Source organism: Salmo trutta, chromosome 23 (assembly GCF_901001165.1).
Source record: "Salmo trutta chromosome 23, fSalTru1.1, whole genome shotgun sequence".
NCBI lineage: Eukaryota > Metazoa > Chordata > Actinopteri > Salmoniformes > Salmonidae > Salmo > Salmo trutta.
In genome coordinates this window covers 26990840-27015498 of record NC_042979.1, presented here as the reverse complement: position 1 = coordinate 27015498, position 24659 = coordinate 26990840, and the positions used below count along the sequence as shown (strand labels likewise).

At 42.3% G+C, this 24659-nt stretch overlaps 1 protein-coding gene across 3 annotated transcripts in view; it reads right to left on the bottom strand.

The window, feature by feature from the left end:
• LOC115159684 (erbin) overlaps positions 1 to 24659 on the bottom strand; it is a 145901-nt gene that overhangs the window by 105221 nt on the left and 16021 nt on the right. For all 3 annotated transcript variants that reach the window (XM_029709643.1, XM_029709645.1, XM_029709644.1), the window contains exon 2: positions 14031 to 14106. The gene's annotated coding sequence lies outside the window, so the exon portion shown is untranslated. The remainder of the gene's footprint in view (positions 1 to 14030; positions 14107 to 24659) is intronic.

Genomic DNA, 24659 nt, shown 5'->3' with positions numbered 1-24659 from the left:
CTAATCAAAACATATAGGCCTATGGCCAAGGAAACATAGTGGTGTAAAGTACTTAAGTAGTACTTTGAAGTATATTTACTTAAGTAATTTGGGGGGGTTTCTGTACTTTACTATTTACATTTTTGACAACTTTTACTCCACTACATTCCTAAAGAAAAACATTTACTTTTTACTCCATACATTTTCTCTGACACCCAAAATACTTGTTACATTTCTAATGCTTAACAGGACAGGAAAATGGTCCAATTCAAGCACTTATCAAGAGAACATGCCTACTGCCTCTAATCTGGCGGACTCACTAAACACAAATGCTTAATTTGTAAATGAAAAATATCGTGCCATCTGGTTTACTTAATATAAGGAATTTGAAATGATTTATACTTTGTTGATACTTACTGTAAGTATATTTTTGCAATTACATTTACTTTTGATACTGAAGTACTTTTAAAACCAAATACTTTAAGACTTTTACTCAAGTAGAATTCTACTGGGTGACTTTAACTTTTATTTTCTATGAAGTTATCTTTACTTTTACTCAAGTATGACAATTGGGTACTTTTTCCACCACTGAGGCTACATGTGTGCGACTATGATTTGAAAAAGTCAACAACAAAATAAGGCATGTGCTATTTCTTGCCTTACTACAGTGGGGGAAAAAAGTATTTCATCCCCTGCTGATTTTGTACCTTTGCCCACTTACAAGGAAATGATCAGTCTACAATTTTAATGGTAGGTTTATTTGAACAGGGAGAGACAGAATAACAACAAAAAATCCAGAAAAACGCATGTCAAAAATGTTATAAAATGATTTCCATTTTAATGAGGGAAATAAGTATTTGACCCCTCTGCAAAACATGACTTAGTACTTGATGGCAAAACCCTTGTTGGCAATCACAGAGGTTAGACGTTTCTTGTAGTTGGCCACCAGGTTTGCACACATCTCAGGAGGGATTTTGTCCCACTCCTCTGTGCAGATCTACTCCAAGTCATTAAGGTTTTGAGGTTGACGTTTGGCAACTCGAACCTTCAGCTCCCACCACAGATCTTCTATGGGATTAAGGTCTGGAGACTGGCTAGGCCCCTCCAGGACCTTAATGTGCTTCTTCTTGAGCTACTCCTTTGTTGCCTTGGCTGTGTGTTTTGGGTCATTGTCATGCTGGAATACCCATCCACGACCCATTTTCAATGCCCTGGCTGAGAGAAGGAGGTTCTCACCCAAGATTTGACAGTACATGGCCCCATCAAATGATGCAGTGAAGTTGTCCTGTCCCCTTAGCAGAAAAACACCCCATAGGCAGCATTCCTCCTCCTCCAAACACGGCGAGTTGAGTTGATGCCAAAGAGCTCCATTTTGGTCTCATCTGACCACAACCCTTTCACCAGTTGTCCTCTGAATCATTCAGATGTTCATTAGAAAACTTCAGATGGGCATGTATATGTATTCTTGAGCAGGGGGACCTTGCGGGCGCTGCAGGATTTCAGTCCTTCACGTCGTAGTGTGTTACCAATTGTTTTGTTGGTGACTATGGTCCCAGCTGCCTTGAGATCATTGACAAGATCCTCCCGTGTAGTTCTGGGCTGATTCCTCACCGTTCTCATGATCATTGCAACCCCACGAGGTGAGATCTTGCATGGAGCCCCAGGCCGAGGGATATTGACAGTTCTTTTGTGTTTCTTCCATTTACGAATAATCGCACCAACTGTTGTCACCTCACCAAGCTGCTTGGCGATGGTCTTGTAGCCCATTCCAGCCCTGTGTAGGTCTACAATCTTGTCCCTGACATCCTTGGAGAGCTCTTTGGTCTTGACCATGGTGGAGAGTTTGGAATCTGATTGATTGATTGCTTCTGTGGACAGGTGTCTTTTTTCAGGTAACAAGCTGCAGTTAGGAGCACTCCCTTTAAGAGTGTGCTCCTAATCTCAGCTTGTTACCTGTGTAAAAGACACCTGGGAGCCAGAAATCGTTCTGATTGAGAGGGGGTCAAATACTTATTTCCCTCATTAAAATGCAAATCAATTTATAACATTTTTGACATGTGTTTTTCTGGATATTTTTGTTGTTATTCTGTCTCTCACTGTTCAAATAAACCTACCATTAAAATTATAGACTGATCCTTTCTTTATCAGTGGGCAAACGTACAAAATCAGCAGGGGATCAAATTTTTCCGCCACTTTACACACGCTGGGCATCATTCACAAGTGATAATACATCATTCACAAATGATAATATTGTCACGCATCAAACTTCTTATCTTTACATATACTAAATATATACAGTACCAGTAAAAAGTTTGGACACATACTCATAAAAGGGTTTTTCTTTATTTTTACCATTTTCTACATTGTAGAATAATAGTGAAGACATCAAAACTATAAAATAACACATGTAGTAACCAAAAAAGTGTTAAACAAATCAAAATATATTAGAGGTCGACCGATTAATCAGCATGGCCGATTAATTAGGGACGATTTCAAGTTTTCATAACAACTGGTAATCGGCATTTTGGAACACCGATTTTATTGCATTCCACGAGGAAACTGCATGGCAGGCTGACCACCTGTTACGCGAGTGCAGCAAGGAGCCAAGGTAAGTTGCCAGCTAGCATTAAACTTATGTTAAAAAAACAATCAATCTTCACATAATCACTAGTTAACTACACATGGTTGATGATATTACTAGGTTAACCTGTTATGGATAGGGGGCAGTATTTTCACGGCTGGATAAAAAACGTACCCGATTTAATCTGATTATTACCCCTGCCCAGAAACTAGAATATGCATATAATTATTAGCTTTGGATAGAAAACACTCCAAATTTCTAAAACTGTTTGAATGGTGTCTGTGAGTATAACAGAACTCATTTGGCAGGCCAAAACATGAGAAGATTCTGTTCAGGAAGTACCCTGTCTGACCATTTCTTCCCCTTGTGGATTCTCTCTATCCATTTACAAAGGATCTCTGCTGTTACGTGACACTTCCTACGGCTTCCATGGGCCCTCAGAGCCCGGGAAAAAGCTGAATGACGTAATTCAAAGCCTTGGCTGAAACACACGAGCGCTTTTGCTAAGTGGTCTATCAGCAGACAAAAGGCTTAGGCGCGTGCCCGAGTCGACCCCGTGATGTATTTTCTTTCGGCTGTTTACCTAATTGCAGATTCCCGGTCGGAATATTATCGCTTTTTTACGAGAAAAATTGCATAAAAATTGATTTTAAACAGCGGTTGACATGCTTCGAAGTACGGTAATGAAATATTTAGAAATCTTTTGTCACGAAATGCGCCCGACCCTTATTTACCATTGGGATAGTGTCTAGAACACACGAACAAAACGCCGCTGATGGAACATAACTATGGATTATTTTGGACCAAACCTACATTTGTTATTGAAGTAGAAGTCCTGGGAGTGCATTCTGACGAAGAACATCAAAAGGTAATCAAACTTTTCTAATAGTAAATCTGATTTTGGTGTGCTAAACTGGGTGGGTGTCTAAATAGCTAGCCCTGTGATGCCGGGCTATCTACTGAGAATATTGTAAAATGTGCTTTCAACGAAAAGCTATTTTAAAATCGGACATATCGAGTGCATAGAGGACTTCTGTATCTATAATTCTTAAAATAATTGTTATGTTTTTTGTGAACGTTTATCGTGAGTAATTTAGTAAATTCACCGGAGGTTTGCGGGGGGTATGCTAGTTCTGAACGTCACATGCTAATGTAAAAAAGCTGGTTTTTGATATAAATATGAACTTGATTGAACAAAACATGCATGCATGCATTGTATAACATAATGTCCTAGGGTTGTCATCTGATGAAGATCATCAAAGGTTAGTGCTGCATTTAGCTGTCTTCTGGGTTTTTGTGACATTATATGCTAGCTTGAAAAATGGGTGTCTGATTATTTCTGGCTGGGTACTCTGCTGACATAATCTAATGTTTTGCTTTCGCTGTAAAGCCTTTTTGAAATCGGACAGTGTGGTTAGATTAACGAGAGTCTTTAAAATGCTGTAAAATAGTCATATGTTTGAAAAATTGAAGTTTTCGGATTTTAGAGGAATTTGTAATTCGCGCCACGCCCATCATTGGATATTGGAGCAGGTGTTCCGCTAGCGGAACATCTAGATGTAAGAGGTTAACTAGCTTGTCCTGCGTTGCATATAATCAATGCGGTGCCTGTTAATTTATCATCGAATCACAGCCTACTTCAACTTCGCCAAACGGGTGGTGATTTAACAAAAGCGCATTCGCAAAAAAAGCACAATCGTTGCACAAATGTACCTAACCATAAACATCAATGCCTTTCTTAAAATCAATACACAGAAGTATATATTTTTTTAAGAAATTCATGTTAGCAGGCAATATTAACTATGGAAATTGTGTCACTTCTCTTGCGTTCATTGCACGCAGAGTCAGGGTATATGCAACAGTTTGGGCCACCTGGCTCGTTGCGAAGTAATTTTTCAAAATTTTACATAATTATGACATAACATTGAAGGTTGTGCAATGTAACAGCAATATTTAGACTGAGGGTTGCCACCCGTTCTATAAAATACAGAACGGTTCCATATTTCACTGAAAGAATAAACGTTTAGTTTTCGAAATGATAGTTTCCGGATTTGACCATATTAATGACCAAAGGCTCGTATTTCTGTGTTTATTGTATTATAATTAAGTCTATGATTTGATATTTGATAGAGCAGTCTGACTGAGCGGTGGTAGCAGGCTCGTAAGCATTCATTCAAACTTTACTGCGTTTGCCAGCAGCTCTTAGCAATGCTTGATTCACAGCGCTGTTTATGACTTCAAGCCTATCACCTCCTGAGATTAGGCTGGCAATACTAAAGTGCCTATTAGAACATCCAATAGTCAAAGGTATATGAAATACAAATGGTATGGAGAGAAATAGTCTACGCGTCATAATTCCTATAATAACTACAACCTAAAACTTCTTAACTGGGAATATTGAAGAACTGGGAATATTGAACCATCAGCTTTCATATGTTCTGAGCAAGGCACTTAAACGTTCGAATTTTTACATGGCACATACTGCAATTTTACTTTCTTCTCCAACACTGTGTTTTTGCATTATTTAACCTGGGAATTTGATATTTGAGCATGTTTCTTTATTTATTTATTTTAGACTAAATAGATTTTATTGATGTATTATATTAAGTTCAAATAAAAGTGTCCATTCAGTATTGTTGTAATTGTCATTATTACAAATATATATATATATATATATATATATATTGGTTGATTAATCGGTATCGGCTTTTTTTGGTAATCCAATAATCTGTATCGGCGTTGAAAACCACAATCGGTCGACCTCTAAAATATATTTTATATTTGAGATTCTTCAAAGTAGCCACCCTTTACCTTGATGACAGCTTTGCACACTCTTGGCATCTGGAATGCATTTCAATTAACTGGTGTGCCTTGTTAAAAGTTAATTTGTGGAATTTCTTTCCTCCTTAATGTGTTTGAGCCAATCAGTTGTGTTGTAACAAGGTAAAGGTGGCATACAGAAGAAAGCCCTATTTGGTAAAAGACCAAGTCCATATTATGACAAGAACAACTCAAATAAGCAAGGAGAAACAACAGTCCATCGTTACTTTAAGAATTGAAGAAGGTAAGTTAATCTGGAACATTTCAAGAACATTTAAAGTTTCTTCAAGTGCAGACGCAAAAACCTTCAAGCACTATGATGAAACTGGCTATCATGAGGACCGCCAGAGGAAAGGAAGACCCAGCGTTACCTCTGCTGCAGAGGATAAGTTTATTAGAATTACCAGCCTCAAAAATTGCAGCCCAAATAAATGCTTCACAGAGTTCAAGTAACAGGCACATCTCAACATCAACTGTTCAGAAGAGACTGCGTGAATCAGGCCTTCATAGTCGAATTGCTGCAAAGAAACCACTACTAAAGGACACCAATAAGAAGAAGATACTTGCTTGGGCCAAGAAACATGAGCAATGGACATTAGACTGGTGGAAATCTGTCCTTTGGTCTGATGAGTTCAAATATGAGATTTTTGGTTCCATCCGCTGTGTCTTTGTGAAATGCAGAGTAGGTGAACGGATTATCTCTGCATGTGTAGTTCCCACTGTGAAGCATGGAGGAGGAGGTATGATGGTGCTTTGCTGGTGATACTGTCTGTGATTTGTTTAGAATTCAAGGTACACTTTACCAGCATGGCTACCCCAGAATTCTGCAGCGATACTCCATCCCATCTGGTTTGCGCTTAGTGGGACAATCGTTTGTTTTTCAACAGGACAAGACCCAACACACCTCCAGGCTGTGTAAGGGCTATTTGCCCAAGAAGGAGAGTAATGGAGTGCTGCATCAGATGACCTGGCCTCCACAATCACCCGACCTCAACCCAATTGAGATGGTTTGGGATGAGTTGGACCGCAGAGTGAAGGAAAAGCAGCCAACAAGCGTTCAGCATATGTGGGAGCTCTTTCAGAACTGTTGGAAAAGCATTCCAGGTAAAGCTAGTTGAGAGAATGCTAAGAGTGTGCAAAGCTGTCATCAAGGCAAAGGGTAGCCACTTTGAAGAATCTCAAATATATTTTTATTTGTTTAACACTTTTTTGGTAACCACATGATTCCATATGTGTTATTTCATAGTTGTGATGTCTTTACTATTATTCTACAATGTAGATCATGTAGAAAAACCCTTGAATGAGTAGGTGTGTCCAAACTTTTGACTGGTACTGTATGTGAAATTCGTTTTGATTTAGAATAGACAATTATCATGCACCTGTCAGAACAGGGGCAGGGGAAAAGAATACATGTAATTTATGCACTTAAAAAAAAGACTTGCCTGTACTAACGATTCTCACAAGCCAGGCAAAGTAAATTGATACAAATTACTTTGCTTGTGATGCACGCCGCTCAAATTATACAAATGTCAGAGCCTGAGCGCAACGGACAACGATACAGATGTAACCATTTGCTATTTAATGTATTATCTGAGCGTTACAAGTCAACATTCCATATGCATTTCGCGGCACACCTGAGAGCTCCTCAGGGCACACCAGTGTGTCGCGACTGGTCTATCAAGTGGTATCCTGAGAGTTCAACATGTCCGTAGATCAGCCACAACACCACGTCTGCTTAATATTCAACAGTGTTGAGGCCAGGCCAGGCAAACTCCTGCAATGGAAAATACACTGGACGGGAGTGTAGTGAGGAAGGGTGGACTGAGCACTATCAGAGATCTCTGTTGTCGGGGCCTCCCGAGTGGCGCAGTAGTCTAAGGCACTGCATCGCAGGGAGACCCATGGGGCGGCGCACAATTGGTCCAGCGTTGTCCGGGTTAGGGGAGGGTTTGGCCGGCAGGGACATCCTTGTCCCATCGCGCACTAGCGACTCCTGTGGCGGGCCGGGCACCAGGCGTACGGTGTTTCCTCCGACACAATGGTGTGGCTGGCTTCTGGGGTAAGTGAGGAATTGTGTCAAGAAGCAGTGTGGGTTGTGCTTCGGAGGACTCACGGCTCTCAACCTTCGCTTCTCCCGATTCCGTACGGGAGTTGCAGCGATTAGACAAGACTGTAACTACCAATTGGATACCATGAAATTGAGGAGAAAAATGGGTAAAAAAAATGGAATAAAAGAATAAAAGAGATCTCTGTTGTCATCACGGAGGAGCTGCTGCTGTTCTAAAGGGCCCGCTGGGATATATAGCTTCTAATGCAAAGGCATTCATCAGCAGCAAACCCATGCATTCAACCTGGATCTCAAACACAGCTTTGTTTCTTTCTCTCCATTTGTCTCTTCGTCTCTTTCTGGCGCTCTTTTCCCCAGCTCTTCCTCCCTCTTGTGCTTTTTCCTCATTGTTCTTTCTCATCTGCTCTTTCCTCCTTTCTCTCCCACTATCACTGTCTCTCAGCAGCCCAGCACTTAGCCAACAATGAGGCTACACTTCCCTGATTGAAATTAAACAGTGGCTTAAGAGGATTCATCTCTGGAGAAGCCGGCTGCGTTTGACGTGTAGCGCAGGGTATTTGTTGATTAATAAGGGAGTGAGAGCGCCTAAAATGTAGAAACAACATTGTGGAGGAGAAACAGAACTCTTCTACCAATCAATCAATCAAATGTTATTAATTTACATTCTTCTCATGAAGTGCTTCACAGTGACCCGGCTTTAATGTGTCTTCCGTCCTCATATAGGCCCCTAGGCCTGCGTTTACTCTTTTTACAGAGTGTTTTATCTCCCGTACAGCCTCATTCATTAGGCCAGGTGGGGCTCTCGGAAAGGGGCTGATTGGTCAGCAACACCAGTCCAACTGGGCACTCTGGAGCAGGCCTACACGGGGGAGAATCTCTGGCCTGGGCAGAAATGCTTATTTCAGCTGCTGCCACAGATAGAACAGTAACAGTACTGTAGTGTAGCCTACAGTACCATCTGCCTGGAATAGACTCTTTAAGGGAATCATGAGTCTTTACTCACCAAAGTAACAACACAGTGTGGTCAAAGACTTACCTATATCTAAAAATAGTTATGTTTTAGCGTTTTTACATATTTATTAACTTATATACGGATATCTTCGGAACTACCCACAAGCCACTATTTCTCAACGTCATATGGAGAACCGGTGCTACGATGCTAGTTCCAGCTGGCTAATGTTAGCTACTAGCGATGTCAGCATGTAATTCCATTTACATTCCAAACCAAGTGTTGGCGCTGGCGAGCTACTATGTACATCCACGAAGAAGAAACCATATAAATTATTTTTCTCCTGTGCGTTTGGTAGTGGTAGTCGATTGAGCGTTGTAGTAGTTTTCCTTCGTTTGTAGCTAGTGCAGTAATACCTACACAGTGCAGTAATACCTACAAGGACAGGGTTATGACTCATTTGTGGCCATAAATGAGAAGCAAGCATTGAAGTCAGAACGGTTTGTCCGGTTGAAGCGAGCGGATTGGAGTATGGGAACCGTGCGCACGTCTACTGTATGTATGTAAGGGCTGTCGTGAGAGAGAGTAGACCAAGGTGTAGCAGAGGATGTGTTCATCATTAGAATTTTAATAGAACAACGTGAACACTATACAAAAAACAAGAAAACTGACAGCCAAAACAGTCCTGTCAGGTGCAAACACTAACAGAAACAATTACCCACAAAACCCAAAGGAAAAACATGCTCCTTATGTGTGACTCCCAATCAGCAACAACGAGCTTCAGCTGTGCCTGATTGGGAGCCACACACGGCCCAAAACAAAGAAATACAAAAACATAGAAAAAGGAACATAGAACGCCCACCCAATGTAACACCCTGGCCTAACCAAAATAAAGAACAAAAATCCCTCTCTATGGCCAGGGCGTTACCATGTAGTGCTCATTTCACCCCGGAGGACTTCGATGGCTTAGTATAACCAGTGGAAGACAGGATTTGGAATAAGACTGACTGAAACCAGGTGTTGTGCCGAGCGTGAATGTGAAGCTTGCAGCCTCTATTTCCTACTGACCTGCCGGTACATCACGAGTGTCAGCAGTAATGGAGATAAACCATGTCAATTCTATGTGGATCTACCTCACTATATAGCTATTGGATTAGCTAGCTGACTCTTCTGCTGAAGGCCTCTCCTTGGCTCTTTGACTTTGGTAGCCAACTCAGCTGTCAAATCGGTAAGTCTCCACTCTTTCTACTTTATATCAGCTGGATTTTTTTGTGGTGTTCTGTGGGTTCCTGCCTATTCTAGTCTAGTTGTTCTCTGGCTTACGACTTAGCTATGTCGACTGTAGTGGTTGGCTAGCGAGGCTAGTTAGTTGGCTAGGCTAGCAGGCTAAAATAACCAACTTTAGCTGGTTGGCTTGCCGGCAAATTTAACTGCATATACCGGTAACACTTGATAACTGGTTAGATGGCGTTATGTATTTCCAAAACATTGGTTTACTTTAATGTAGCGGTAAGCTAGGTGTTGATAGCAACTGGCTGACTCACGCAGTGCTAACGTTAGCAGGCTAGTAGGGCTAACTTTAGCAGACTAGTTGGCTAGCAACCTTGCAAGCTGATTTGTAACAATAAATTCATAGAGTATTTGCTTGTAAGTTGGTTAAAATATACATTAGTCATGAGTGCAATTGTTTTGGATTAATTTGAAGTTTTACATTTGAAGTTATTTCTGTTGGCGTTTACATTATAGGAAATAGGATAGCTTGCCTGGTCCTTCATATTATGTCACACCCCACAAATGTTTTTTTCGGCATAACTTCGGCATTCTGATCAGTTTTATGTAATAACTAGAAAAATCGAAAAATTAGGTAACTTTGCATTGGGACTTTTGATGAGTATTCTGATGCAAATTCAGATGTTATGTGTGGGTACGTTTATGCTACCTACCCTTTAACAATTTCTGTGGGTGGCAGGGAGAGAAAGGCAGGGAAATATTGCATGGCACATAATCCTGTTATGGTCCAAAAGAGAGCCCTCAGTTTCACTCTGAATGGGTCACAATAATAAACTCAGCAAAAAAAGAAAACGTCCCTTTTTCAGGACCCTGTCTTTCAAAGATCATTCGTAAATATCCAAATAACTTCACAGATCTTCATTGTAAAGTGTTTAAACACTGTTTCCCATGTTTGTTGAACCATAAACAAGTAATGAACACGCACCTGTGGAACGGTCGTTAAGACCCTAACAGCTTACAGACGGTAGGCAACTAAGGTCACAGTTATGAAAACATAGGACACTAAAGAGGCCTTTCTACTGACTCTGAAAAACACCAAAAGAAAGATGCCCAGGGTCCCTGCTCATCTACGTGAATGTGCCTTAGGCATGCTGCAAGGAGGCATGAGGACTGCAGATGTGGCCAGGGCAATAAATTGCAATGTCCGTACTGTGAGACGCCTAAGACAGTGCTACAGGGAGACAGGACGGCCAGCTGATCGTCCTCACAGTGGCAGACCACGTGTAACACCACCTGCACAGGATCGGTACATCCGAACATCACATCTGCGGGACAGGTACAGGATGGCAACAACTGCCCGAGTTACACCAGGAACGCACAATCCCTCCATCAGTGCTCAGACTGTCTGCAATAGGCTGAGAGAGGCTGGACAGGGCTTGTAGGCCTGTTGTAAGGCAGGTCCTCACCAGACATCACCGGCAACAACGTCGCCTATGGGTACAAACCTACCGTCGCTGGACCAGACAGGACTGGCAAAAAGCGCTCTTCACTGACGAGTCGCGGTTTTGTCTCACCAGGGGTGATGGTTGGATTCGCGTTTATCGTCGAAGGAATGAGCGTTACACCGAGGCCTGTACTCTGGAGCGGAATCGATTTGGAGGTGGAGGGTCCGTCATGGTCTGGGGCGGTGTGTCACAGCATCATCGGACTGAGCTTGTTGTCATTGCAGGCAATCTCAACGCTGTGCGTTACAGGGAAGACATCCTCCTCCCTCATGTGGTACCCTTTCTGCAGGCTCATCCTGACATGACCCTCCATCATGACTTTGCCACCAGCCATACTGCTCGTTCTGTGCGTGATTTCCTGCAAGACAGGAATGTCAGTGTTATGCCATGGCCAGCGAAGAGCCCGGATCTCAATCTCATTGAGCACGTCTGGGATTTGTTGGATCGGAGGGTGAGGGCTAGGGCCATTCCACCCAGAAATGTCCGGGAACTTACAGGTGCCTTGGTGGAAGAGTGGGGTAACATCTCACAGCAAGAACTGGCAAATCTGGTGCAGTCCATGAGGAGGAGATGCACTGCAGTACTTAATGCAGCTGGTGGCCACACCAGATACTGACTGTTACTTTTGATTTTGACCCCCCCCCCCTTTGTTCAGGGACACATTATTAAATTTATGTTAGTCACATGTCTGTGGAACTTGTTCAGTTTATGTCTCAGTTGTTGAATCTTGTTATGTTCATACAAATATTTACACAAGTTAAGTTTGCTGAAAATAAACGCAGCTGACAGTGAGTTTAGAATGTCCAGACCTCAGAAAAATGAATTAGGCCTATTATTAAATAACTGAAAAGCTGTTTAGGACAGTAATGAATGACACAGTTATGGACCAGTTATTGACAAGCTGTCTACCGTGCAAGTTATTGACAAAAGGTGTTATACCTTTGTTACCGATGCAATCTTTCTATTGCAATGTGCAATCTGCAGATCACTTTGCAAGCACACAATCACAAATAAGCAGGCAAAATGCTGTCCCGCGTAGATGGAAACAGAAAAGTCTGAGCCTTTCGGGTAAAACACTGGGGTAAATCACAGATGGAAATGTACCATTAATTAAAATATATCTTGCAACACTAGGTTTTCTGAAACAACTCAAAACTTTAAAAAAGCTTTTTATGCGACAGTATAGGATAAGCACAGCCTCTCCTTGCAATTTGTCTACCCTGGTGTTGTTTATCAGCAGAAAGTTTAACCCCCACACTGTGTGTAGATTGAAGTCTGTAGGCATGTATTTAAGAGTATGTAGGTAGGCCCACATATGCAGTCAAATCATTGCATCTGTTCCTCTATATCAGGGTTCTGGTGGCCCGCGGGCTGAATTTGGCCCGTGGGTGGTTTTATTTGGCCCAAGTTTTCATTGTTGGAAATAGACTGTAAAACACCAGAAAATCAGCTCCAAGAGATTTTTAGTTTGGAAATCTGTACTCAAGTATTCAGTGCTATCTGTGCCGCAGTGCTAGCTGTGCCACTAGAGATCCTGGTTTGAGCCCAGGCTCTGTCGCAGCCGGCCATGACCGGGAGACCCATGGGACGGCGCACAATTGGCCCAGCGTCGTCCTGGTTAGGGGAGGGTTTGGCCTTGCAGGGATGCTCTTGTCCCATCGCGCTCTAGTGACTCCTGTGGCGGGCCGGGCGCAATGCACGCTGACATGATCGATAGTTGTACGGTGTTTCCTCCGACACATTGGTGTGGCTGGCTTCAGGGTTAAGCGGGCATTGTGTCAAGAAGCAGTGCGGCTGGGCTGGGTTGTGTTTCGGAGGACGCACGCACCTTCGCCTCTCCCGAGTCCGTACGGGAGTTGCAGCGATGGGACAAGACTGTAACGACCAATTGGATACCACGAAATTTGGGAGAAAAAGGGGAAATAAAATAAATACATATTATATCAGTTTAGGATTCTTGCGGTCAATTTGCAGTCTACAAATCAACAACCTCTGCATAATCAAAACAGTTGCTTTGTGAGACGGTGTTCACAGTTAGCCATTGTTATGTAAATGCTAGATGAAAAGTACCAGTGGCCTGCCTTTGGCCCCAAGTGAGAGCAGGTCCGCCGGAGCCTTGGCCAAGTGAGACATGGGTGCTGGCATGCATAGATGGAAACCGAAACGTCTGAGTCTTCTGGGTAAAACACTGTGGTAAATCCTGTATGGAAATGTTCCACCACCATGGCACATTTCAATACAGGATTTACCGCAGTGTTTTACCCAAAAGGCTCAGAAGAGTGCTGCTGGTGTGCTTATGCAAAACATGAGCCCAAACCTGAGAAGCATCAACAGGAGCAGCACCCCACCCTGTTCTCCTTGAGGCCAAAAGATAGGACACATTGGCCGGCCAAAGTGTCTTAAATTACCGATTTAACAGGCGTGAGAGCAGTCTTGAGTCAGACCTCTTGATCATGTAGATGAGCGAACACAGAAACAAGCATTTTAACAACCCTTTCCAGGCCTTATTGCAAATTCCATATGCTTGAGAACGCTAAAGTCAGAACAGTAACAGAGCAAGGCAATGAAGGCTATGGAGGATCCAAAGATTGGCATGTTACAGAAAAGATACGTGAGCGGTAGTCTATTCAGCCACTTTTGGGGGTCAAATGGAGGATGTCCGAAAAACCCTTCTTTATCATTAAAAACCGCCACATTTAATCAACCAGCCTTGATCAGAGTCATGATGTTGGCCAGAGCTAGGCTCAAAGTCAAGCCAAGCAGGCCATTACACAGAGCTAGGCTCAAAGTCAAGCCCAGCAGGCCATTACACAGAGCTAGGCTCAAAGTCAAGCCCAGCAGGCCATTACATTACACAGAGCTAGGCTCAAAGTCAAGCCCAGCAGGCCATTACCTTACCTTGTCATTTATGACCCGGGCTACTGGATCCCAGCTGGTGGCAGGTGAGAGACCCAACAGCAGCACAGGTGCTTATCTGGAGAAGGGAATAAGCAGATACGTTGGTTAAGTACAGAAACACTTACGCTAAATCTTCTCATAATCTTAGGGTTAAGCCTAAATGGCCCGAAATTGGCCCATTACCCTTATTAGACAGGATTATCCAAGCCAAATTATCTTTATCTACTTAAACCAACATGGAAAAAGATGGGGGGGTTTACGTGATGTAAGGATTTTGCAAAAGAGCTGTTTTTGTTAATTGCATTCAGTGATACTCCGGAGCTAGGAGTCCAGAATTCCACCATACCCCACTTGAGGCTATGCTCGTAAAATAAACAGTTTCTCTGAGGCAGTGCATAGGCCTACATTTCATTGTGTCTTTTTACATATCAACTTTTGTGACACTCCAATTTGAAAACAAAACTTCAAATATGCACCAGAACCCATATCTTGGGCAACAATGACATTTGAAAAACACAAACAATGCAGTGTTTACAAATAGCTTATTAGGCTACATTGACTTTTGAATCAATTAGGGATGCAAATTTCGGTCAATTTTGCTGCCGACTAACTGACCCTCCATTAAAAAAAAAATTCAAACAGTAAAATGAAGAGACCAACAGAAAATACTATCAGAGATCTGCATATAATGACGAGATGCTTATGTTTCTGCCCTGACAATGGGAGTCTTCCCAAGGCTGTAAGGCAGGCGACAAGCTTAGGCCCAAAATAAACCCATAGCAATGTATTGGGCTTATTTTGGACATATTTTGGTGAGAGTGAAACCTCCCGCTTTGCCTCTTCCTATCTGATACTATGCATGATACAAGGACTGGACAATTTTCATTAAGAGCTTAATGGAAACATGCAACAATAGCAAGCCTATCGTTTTACTGTTCAAAAGGCTACTGCCTATTATTGAATTTGCAACTCTTGCAATGAATAATAAAACGTAATCTTCAAACATTTGCCAAAATGCAGTTCTCAGAAAACACCGTTCTAAACCTATTGCGAGCAGTTGTTACAGTAATTGAAATCTCCATTAGAAACTTAGAGGGTGAATCTAATAGCAACAACTATGATGGGTTACTAATATAGGATCCTGCTTTGGCTAAGTTTTGTAGACTTTACCCATTGCCAAAGTAAAAAAACAATGTGTTGTTTAGGAGTGCAAAGGCAAATTGAGTAATTGCACACGAGCACTTCAGAGTATGCGTTCCCTAACGGAAATGCTTACAAGCAAAAATGAAAGCAGGAAGCACCAGTGACTTGATCAATAAAAAAGTGGTCAGATGAAGCAGATGCTAAGCTACAGGACTGTTTTGCCAGCACAGACTGAAATATGTTCCGGGATTCCTCCGATGGCATTGAGGAGTACACCACATCAGTCATTGGCTTCATCAATAAGTGCATCGATGACGCGTCCCCACAGTGACCGTACGTACATACCCCAACCAGAAGCCATGGATTACAGGCACTGAGCTAAAGGCTAGAGCTGACGTTTTCAAGGAGCGGGACTCTAACCCGGAAGCTTATAAGAAATCCCCCTATGCCCTCCGACCAACTTTCAAACAGGCAAAGTGTCAATACAGGACTAAGATCGAATCGTACTACACCAGCTCTGACGCTCGTCGGATGTGGCAGGGCTTGCAAACCATTAGACTACAAAGGGAAGCACAGCCGAGAGCTGCCCAGTGACATGAGCCTACCAGATGAGCTAAACTACTTCTATGCTCGCTTTGAGGCAAATGACACTGAAACATGCAAGAGACCACCAGCTGTTCCGGAAGACTGTGTGATCACGCTGACCTGTAGCAGTCAAGTCTGTAGCCATGAAGTACTTTGAAAGGCTGGTCATGGCTCACATCAACACCATTATCCCAGAAACCTTAGACCCACTCCAATTTGCATACCGTCCCAACAGATCCACAGACGATGCAATCTCTATTGCACTCCACACTGCCCTTTCCCACCTGAACAAAAGGAGCACCTAGGTGAGAATGCTATTCATTGACTACAGCTCAGCGTTCAACACCATAGTGTCCTCAAAGCTCATCAATAAGCTAAGGACCCTGGGACTAAACACCTCCCTCTGCAACTGGATCTTGGACTTCCTGACGGGCCGCCCCAGGTGGTAAGGGTAGGTAACAACACATCCGCCACGCTGATCCTCAGGCCCCTCCTGTACTCCCTGTTCACTAAGTTTGCCGATGACACAACAGTGGTAGGCCTGATCACCAACAACGACGAGACAGCCTATAGGGAGGTCAGAGACCTGGTCGTGTAGTGCCAGGACAACAACCCCTCAACGTGATCAAGACAAAAGAGATGATTGTGGACTACAGGAAAAAGATGACCGAGCACGTCCCCCTTCTCATCGGCGGGGCTGCAGTGGAGCAGGTTGAGAGCTTCAAGTTCCTTGGTGTCCACATCACCAACAAACTAACATGGTCCAAGCACACCAACTCAGTCATGAAGAGGGCACGACACAACCTATTCCCTCTCAGGAGACTGAGAAGATTTGGCATGGGTACTCAGATCCTCAAATGGTTCTACAGCTACACCATCTAGAGCATGGGTGTCAAACTCTGGCCCGTGGGCCAAATAATTATATTTGGCCCGCGAGACAATACCAAATTACTACTAGAGCTGGCCCGCCGGTATTATACAGCGCATTCACCGCTAATACTACGAATCCCATAATGCTCTGCTGTTGTTTTCGCGCGCCAATCAGGACAGGACCCAGAAACGCCCTCTCCTCTGTGACAGTAGTCATAGCAACATAGACGCTACAACTGTCAGCGCGCTATCCCTTCCCAAAAATGGCGAAAATGGGCACATCAGATTAGATCAGTGTGCAATAATTAACGTTTTCTTTGTGCACTTTTTCTTGCTACAAGGCATGGGCTTGAATGGTTGATTGATTTATTATCATTTTATTTGTAAAATTATTAGCCAGTGGAAAAAGTTTATTTTGGTATTTAAATCAGAAGGCTGCAAATAGAAAAGAGGCATACGATTTTTATTTAAATTTTATTTATTTAATAAATGAATGCCATTGATGTGTTTTTTCATTTGAAATTCGATTTTGCATGTCTCCACTATTAAATTATATATTGTATGGTAATAAGCGATGCTTGTTCCATATTCAATGTTAAAGCAAAACTTGTTTGGGTCCATATTAAAAGGTTCATTTGTTCAATGTTGGCCCGCGACTTTGTTCAGGTTTTACATTTTGGCCCACTGGGTATTTGAGTTTGACACCCCTGATCTAGAGCATCCTGACCGGTTGCATCACTGCCTGGTATGAAAACAGCTCGGCCTCCCGACCGCAAGGCACTACAGAGGGTAGTGCAAACGGCCCAGTACATCACTGGGGCCAAGCTTCCTGCCATCCAGGACCTTTATACCAGGTGGTATCAGAGGAAGGCCCTAAAAATTGTGAAAGACTCCAGCCACCCTAGTGATAGACTGTTCTCTCTGCTACCGCACGGCAAGCGGTACCGGAGCGCCAAGTCTAGGTCTAAGAGGCTTCTAAACAGCTTCTACCCCCAAGACATAAGACTCCTGAACACCTAATCAAATGGCTACCCAGACTATTTGCATTGCCCCCCCCACCCCTCTTTTACACCACTGCTACTCTCTGCTGTTATCATCTATGCATAGTCACTTTAATAACTCTACCCACATGTACATATTACCTCAACTAACCGGTGTCCCTGGACATTGACTCTGTACCGGTACCCCCCCTGGATATAGTCTCGCTATTGTTATCTTACTGCTGCTCTTTAATTATTTGTCACTTTTATTTCTTGTTCTTATTGTATTTATTTCATTTTTTAAACTGCATGTGACTAATAAAATGTGATTTGATCATTTGATTTGAAATGTGCAAATGAATGCTGGAATGCGCCAATAGGATCTTGCTAGCTCATGCTTGGCTCTGCCCAACTCCTTGCTTGTTCTTCCCACTATTACTAATTTGTTCCCATTTGAAACGACGGTGTGTGGTCTATCTTGGTTTAGTTATAAAAATCTTTGATTATACTGCCTCAAGATCACATTGCAAAGTGGTGGGTGACGCGCTGATAGTCAACGGTAGGCAGGCTATAGCCTATACACCCGAATGGGCAGCGTGGTATAATTATGAGTTGAGATTGAGAAATAAAATAGCTCCTTTTAAATTATGGCAACCAATTATTTATTTTTTTACACGCGATTGCATTTAGAATTGTTATTTGTTGCGCAATGACTGGGTTTACAAAAGCAGGTTTCACTTCAGTAGCCTTCAGGCTTTGAGGAGCCACTCTTGTGCAGTAGGGCAGATGGAAGACTATTCCACTCCTCAAACTAGGCTCTCTGTATGCTGTAGGCGTGTGATAAATACAATGAATGACGACTAACGAAAACACATATGCGCCAAAATTAACCCTATAGACCGATAAGCATGACTGATCAAATGTATTTTCTCCGGCTAACCGATTAACGGTTAACCATTAACATTCCTAGAATCAATCTTTAATTCATGTGAGTTTAATGGTAATTAAATTTGCCCATTATTGTATTTTTGTAAGGACATGCATGAATAGACTATTGGTTAATGAAACATTTGTGAGATGTCAGATGACAACAGCTGTATTATTATGACTAAGGCAGGGAGTGGGAAATACGCATGACATCTCTGTTTTGTATGCAACCGACAGGACTGCTGCATCATTTTAATTTGTCACAACACAAAGAAATCTAATCTAAGATAATCCTCAACTGTTGTTGTGGACAAATTAATACTATCAATTTAGTTATTATTTTATGGAGGAACAATTTGGCTTGTTTAGGGTGCATCTATCCTGTTGTTTGCGGTCTGAAAAACATTGCTAGATTAGCTGTCTGTTTTGTCAAGAATGAGGCTAGTGTATGCTATTGGCCTATCCTAAACTACCTTATAGACCTCTTTCAAAGGGGAGTTCTTATAGAACGGCAGCAAAAAAAAGCCTCCATTTACATGTTGCTTATGAATGCATTTCACACTACTTGTGGATTATAATTGGATTTTAAGGCTCGTATGAATGTCCTGCTTAATATAATGTTTGTCATCATTGGAAATCAAATGCATTATACTTAAGAAACACTTCAAATAAAACAGCTAGCTTTTGCTAAAGCCTATATCAATGAGCGTTAGCATTCTAGCTAACAACTGCTGCATCCAAAATAGTTATTTTGCAAAGATCACAAACAAAAATAATCTTAGCGACTGTTCAAGCAAGAATCAAAACATAATTGTAAGCGCATGATAGCCCAAAAAGGTTTTTGTTTAGAAGTAATAAAACTTAAATTTAGGCTGTGTTGAATGGACGCAGATGGAAATGGCTTTCCATGACATCAGTGTGTTGTATACTGGCAAAGGGTCTATAGGCACATAGCCTACACCTCTTGGAAAGCCACAGAAATAAAGTAGCATTAGCATACACAGCCTAGAGTGTAGCCAGTGAGGCCTAATCTACTGTGGCTATAGACTACATAGTGTATCCACACAAGGCCTCAATAGGTTCATCATTCCTCTAAGCCCAGAGTACATCAGACCAGTATTGTCTGCCTACACATGTCATTGCGGCCTGTGGCCTTGCCAGCTGATCGGAGACAAACCCAATCAGCGCTGGGCTCACCCCCCCCCCCTTGCCTTGACTCTCCCTGAGCCCATACAGCACAATGGAGCTACAGTGCAGCCCAACACTGTCTGTGTGTGTCACAGTCAGCTGAGCACACTACTGGGCTGCATCATCATTGCCACTTTATGCTCCACTTCCTACAGAGGGCTTTTAGTTCTCTCTTAAAGCTGCGATAGCTAACTTTTTGGGCGACCCGACCAAATTCACATAGAAATATGTGTTTTAGATCTGTCATTCTTATTGAAAGCAAGTCTAAGAAGCGGTAGATCTGTTCTATGTGAACAATTTCTATGCTTCCCGTTCTTAAGTTTAGTTTTTTACGTCTTTTACTTTCTTTTTTGTACACCAGTTTCAAAACAGCTGAAAATACAATATCGTTGGTTATGGAAAATATATTATGAAATAATATATCTTTAAGTATCATGGATTTACTAATGGCTCCATGCATTCACACATACACTACATGACCAAAAGTATGTGGACACCTGGTCATTGAACATCTCATTTCAAAATCATGGGCATTAATATGGAGTCGGTACCCCCTTTGCTGCTATAACAGCCTCCACTCTTTTGGGAAAGCTTTCCACTAAATGTTGGAACATTGCTGCGGGGACTTGCTTCCATTCAGCCACAAGAGCATTAGTAAGATTGGGCACTGATGTTGGCCGATTAGTCCTGGTTCGCAGTTGGCATTCCAATTCATCCCAAAGGTGTTCGATGGGGTTGAGGTCTGGGCTCTGTGCAGGCCAGTCAAGTTCTTCCACACCGATCTCGACAAACCATTTCTCTATGGACCTCCCTCGCTTTGTGCACGGAGGCATTGTCATGCTGAAACAGGAAAAGGCCTTCCCCAAACAGTTGCCACAAAGTTGGAAGCACAGAATTGTCTAGAATGTCATTGTATGCTGAAGCGTTAAGATTTCCCTTCACTGGAACTAAGGGACCTAGCCCGAACAGCCCCAGACCATTATTCCTCCTCCACCAAAGCTTTACAGTTGGCACTATGCATTCGGGCAGGTAGCGTTCTCCTGGCATCCGCCAAACCCTAGATTCGTCTGTCAGACTGCCAAATGGTCGAGCGTGATTAATGACTCCACTGAACGCGTTTCCACTGCTTCAGAGTCCAGTGGTGGTGAGCTTTACATCACTCCAGTCGACGTTTGGCATTACGCATGGTGATCTTAGGCTTGTGTGCGGCTGCTCGGCCATGGAAACCCATTTCATGAAACTCCCGAAGAACAGTTATTGAGCTGATGTTGCTTCCAGAGGCAGTTTGGAACTCGGTATTGAGTGTTGCAACCAAAGACAGACTATTTTTACACGGTACGCGCTTCAGCACTCACCAGTCCCGTTCTGTGAGCTTGTGTGGCCAACCACTTTGTGGCTGAGCCGTTGTTGCTCCTAGACGTTTACACTTCACAATAACAGCACTTACAGTTGACCGGAGCAGCTCTTTCAGGGCAGAAATTTGACGAACTGCTTGTTCGAAAGGTAGCATCCTATGATGGTACCACGTTGAAAGTCACTGAGCTCTTCAGTAAGCCCATTCTACTGCCAATGTTTGTCTACAGAGATTGCATGGCTGTGTGCTTGATTTTATATACCTGTCAGAAATATTCATATTCAGTAGGCCTATAAAGTACACACTGTGTATATACACACACACAGGTAAAGGGCATCTGTAGTACTCTCCCTCTGGTGTGCTGTGAAGTGAATAAGAGCAAAGCAACCTAGTGTCTGATCTGCATCTAGTAGACACCAGACACAGAGCAGAGCATTAGCCAATACAAAAATGTATTAGCTGCATCAAACCCATACTCCAAATACTAGAACACAGGCATATTTAGGCCTATGTACACTCATTGTTACTGTACTAACTGCTGTTTACGCACAGTAAACTGCCCTAGACAAAGCAAAGCAAACTTTTTTTTTGCTGGCACTCACATAGGCCTAACAATAAACAGTGGATTAAGGGAGCTATAGAGTGTAGGCCTCCTTCTGTGTCAACCCTTACACATGTTTAGGCTACATGTGATAATGTGTGGCGTGCTTATGCATAAATATGCTCCGGATTGTCTCGCTCATTGTGGGCACTTAATTGAAAATAAGAATTTGGCTTTGTGAATGTGTAACAGTCATGGTGTAGTAGAGAGAGGTAGGGGGAGAGAAATGGAGTGAGAGACATATGTTCTCTAAAGTGGGTCAGAGGCAGAGTGGAGAGGCAGAGTGGAGAGGCAGAGTGCACAGATGTTCTCTAAAGTGGGTCAGAGGCAGAGTGGAGAGGCAGAGTGCACAGATGTTCTCTAAAGTGGGTCAGAGGCAGAGTGGAGAGGCAGAGTGCACAGATGTTCTCTAAAGTGGGTCAGAGGCAGAGTGGAGAGGCAGAGTGCACAGATGTTCTCTAAAGTGGGTCAGAGGCAGAGTGGAGAGGCAGAGTGCACAGATGTTCTCTAAAGTGGGTCAGAAGCAGAGTGGAGAGGCAGAGTGCACAGATGTTTTCTAAAGTGGGTCAGAGGCAGAGTGGAGAGGCAGAGTGGAGAGGCAGATGTGAGTTACATTTGTCAGACTGTCATATCAAATGATATGCAAACTGACACGTTACAGCTATATTACAAAGCCAAGAATGGGTTTTTGGCTGATATTAAATGGGCTATCAGCTACTTTTCAAAATGTGTAGCTATTTTTCAAAAGTAGTAGCTTTTTAATTGTGGCCATCTAGAATTGCATTTTGAATTGTTGGGTTTATAAAAGCACATTTCACTACAGCAGCAATGAGCTGAGCTCTAGCAAGGAGGTGATATTCCCCTCAAAATAGGCTCTGTATGCTGTGCACGTGTAATAAATAAGATACAAAACGGCTGAGGAAAATACACACACGCCAATTTAATTCCACAAAATTATGCAAATTATTCTAATGTCAACCCCGTTCAGCATGTATAGCCAGATGAGAGTTGTGTCTCTGGTGGTAGTTTAGGCTACGGCTTCGGGCAGCGCATTTTATAAAAAATAACCTAGCAAATTAGATTGGTTGTCACTCAACTATTTTTTTATTTTTTGGGGTTGTCACTCAAATAATACGGCCAAATATTGCGTAAGCCATTTTACAAAGATTTGAATTCTGAAGGTGACACGCAGATGTGCCAGATCAGGAATAGTCCTATCCTTTGTTGGTCAGCACGCGAAGCTTCGCACAGCGCACAGTTTCAGTGGTTCAACCTTCTGGGAGTGTACCACCAACTGAAGTTGGCTCTGCCTGGAGTACCCCTGAAATACCCCCTCGTGTGCATTTTACCAGTAAGCCTATGGTCGCCTGAGTCTTCAAGTTAGTTCAGTCCTTAAATAATATTGTTCTGTACCATGTATTATGTCAAGTTTCATGTGGAAGCCAGGAAGAGTAACTGCTGCTTTTGCAGCGGCTAATGGGGATCCTAATAAATACCAATACCCCCGTGGATAGGACAAGTACCCCCAGGGGTCCGAGTACACCTGGTTGGGAATCACTGGACTAGGCTACTGATATTGCCTGGGATTGTTCAGCATGCAAATTGACTTGTAGATCAATGATAGTCAACACAATTACATGATTACTTCGTCAATGAAGAGGACGAAGTTATCACATACGATTAGGAATTTTCGGAAGTTAGAAAGAAAGTAATTGGAGCTTAATACCTCTACGGGCCACGGGGGCAGTATTGAGAATTTTGAAAAAAATATGTGCCCATTTTTAACTGCCTCCTACACCAACTCAGAAGCTAGGATATGCATATTATTAACACATTCGGATAGAAAACACTCTGAATTTTCTAAAACAGTTTGAATGGTGTCTGTAAGTATAACAAAACTCATATTGCAGGCAAAAACCTGTGAAAAATAGATTTAAAAAAAATGAGAATTTTGTGACTGTACTATTTAGTGTCATTGTTTTAAAGATACCACAGTGAGAAAGGATTCAGTTCGCAACTCCTACTGCTTCCACTAGATGTCAACGATCTTTAGAAAGTTGTTGGAAGCATCTGTCATGAATACAGACCGAATTAGAATGCTTACAAGTTGACACGTCATCACTTCATTTTTTGCGCCTGCGCATGAATCTGAGAAGAGTGTCTTTGTCATAATCGTTTATTCTAGACACTTGATAGGTTGTGTGAAAATATTACTGATGTTTACTGATGTTTCACGTTAAAAATGGACCAAAAGATTAATGCTAAACAACGTTTGACATGTTTGAACAAACATAAATAGATTATTTACTAGGTTTTTTTTAGCTTTTCGGCGTGACTTTACACTGCCCACCTCATTTTGTGGGAGCCTACTGAACGCTAACTATTTGGACATAAATTATGAACTTTATCAAAAGAAACCACATTTGTTCTGGACCTGGGATCGCTGGCAGCGCCTTCTGATGGAGATAATCAAAGGTAAGGGGATATTTAGAATGTTATTATCGATATTAGATGATGCTAATGCTAACGGTATAGCTTAGCTTAGCTTATAGCTTAGCTTATGTTGTTAGCATAGTACCCAGTTTATAGCAAAATGTGATTTCCCAGTAAAGTTATTTTGAGATCTGGCCATTCGGTAGCAATTACGAGATGATAATATATTATTCTTTGAATGACAATATTATAATTTACCAATGTTTTCGAATAGTAATTCCGTGATTTGTAATGCTGGATTCACTGGGAGCATTCGAGACGAAAAAAATTCTGAATTTCACCGCGACTGTAAATGCTGTTTTTGGATATAAATATGAACTTGATGGAACTAAAAATGCATGTATTGTCTAACATAATGTCCTATGAGTGTCATCTGATGCAGATTGTCAAAGGTAAGTGCATAATTCTAGCTAGTTTTCTGTCTGTTGATGCCCTTCTTTGAATTGGCTAAACATTACACGCAGCTATTGTCAATGTACTCTCCTCAC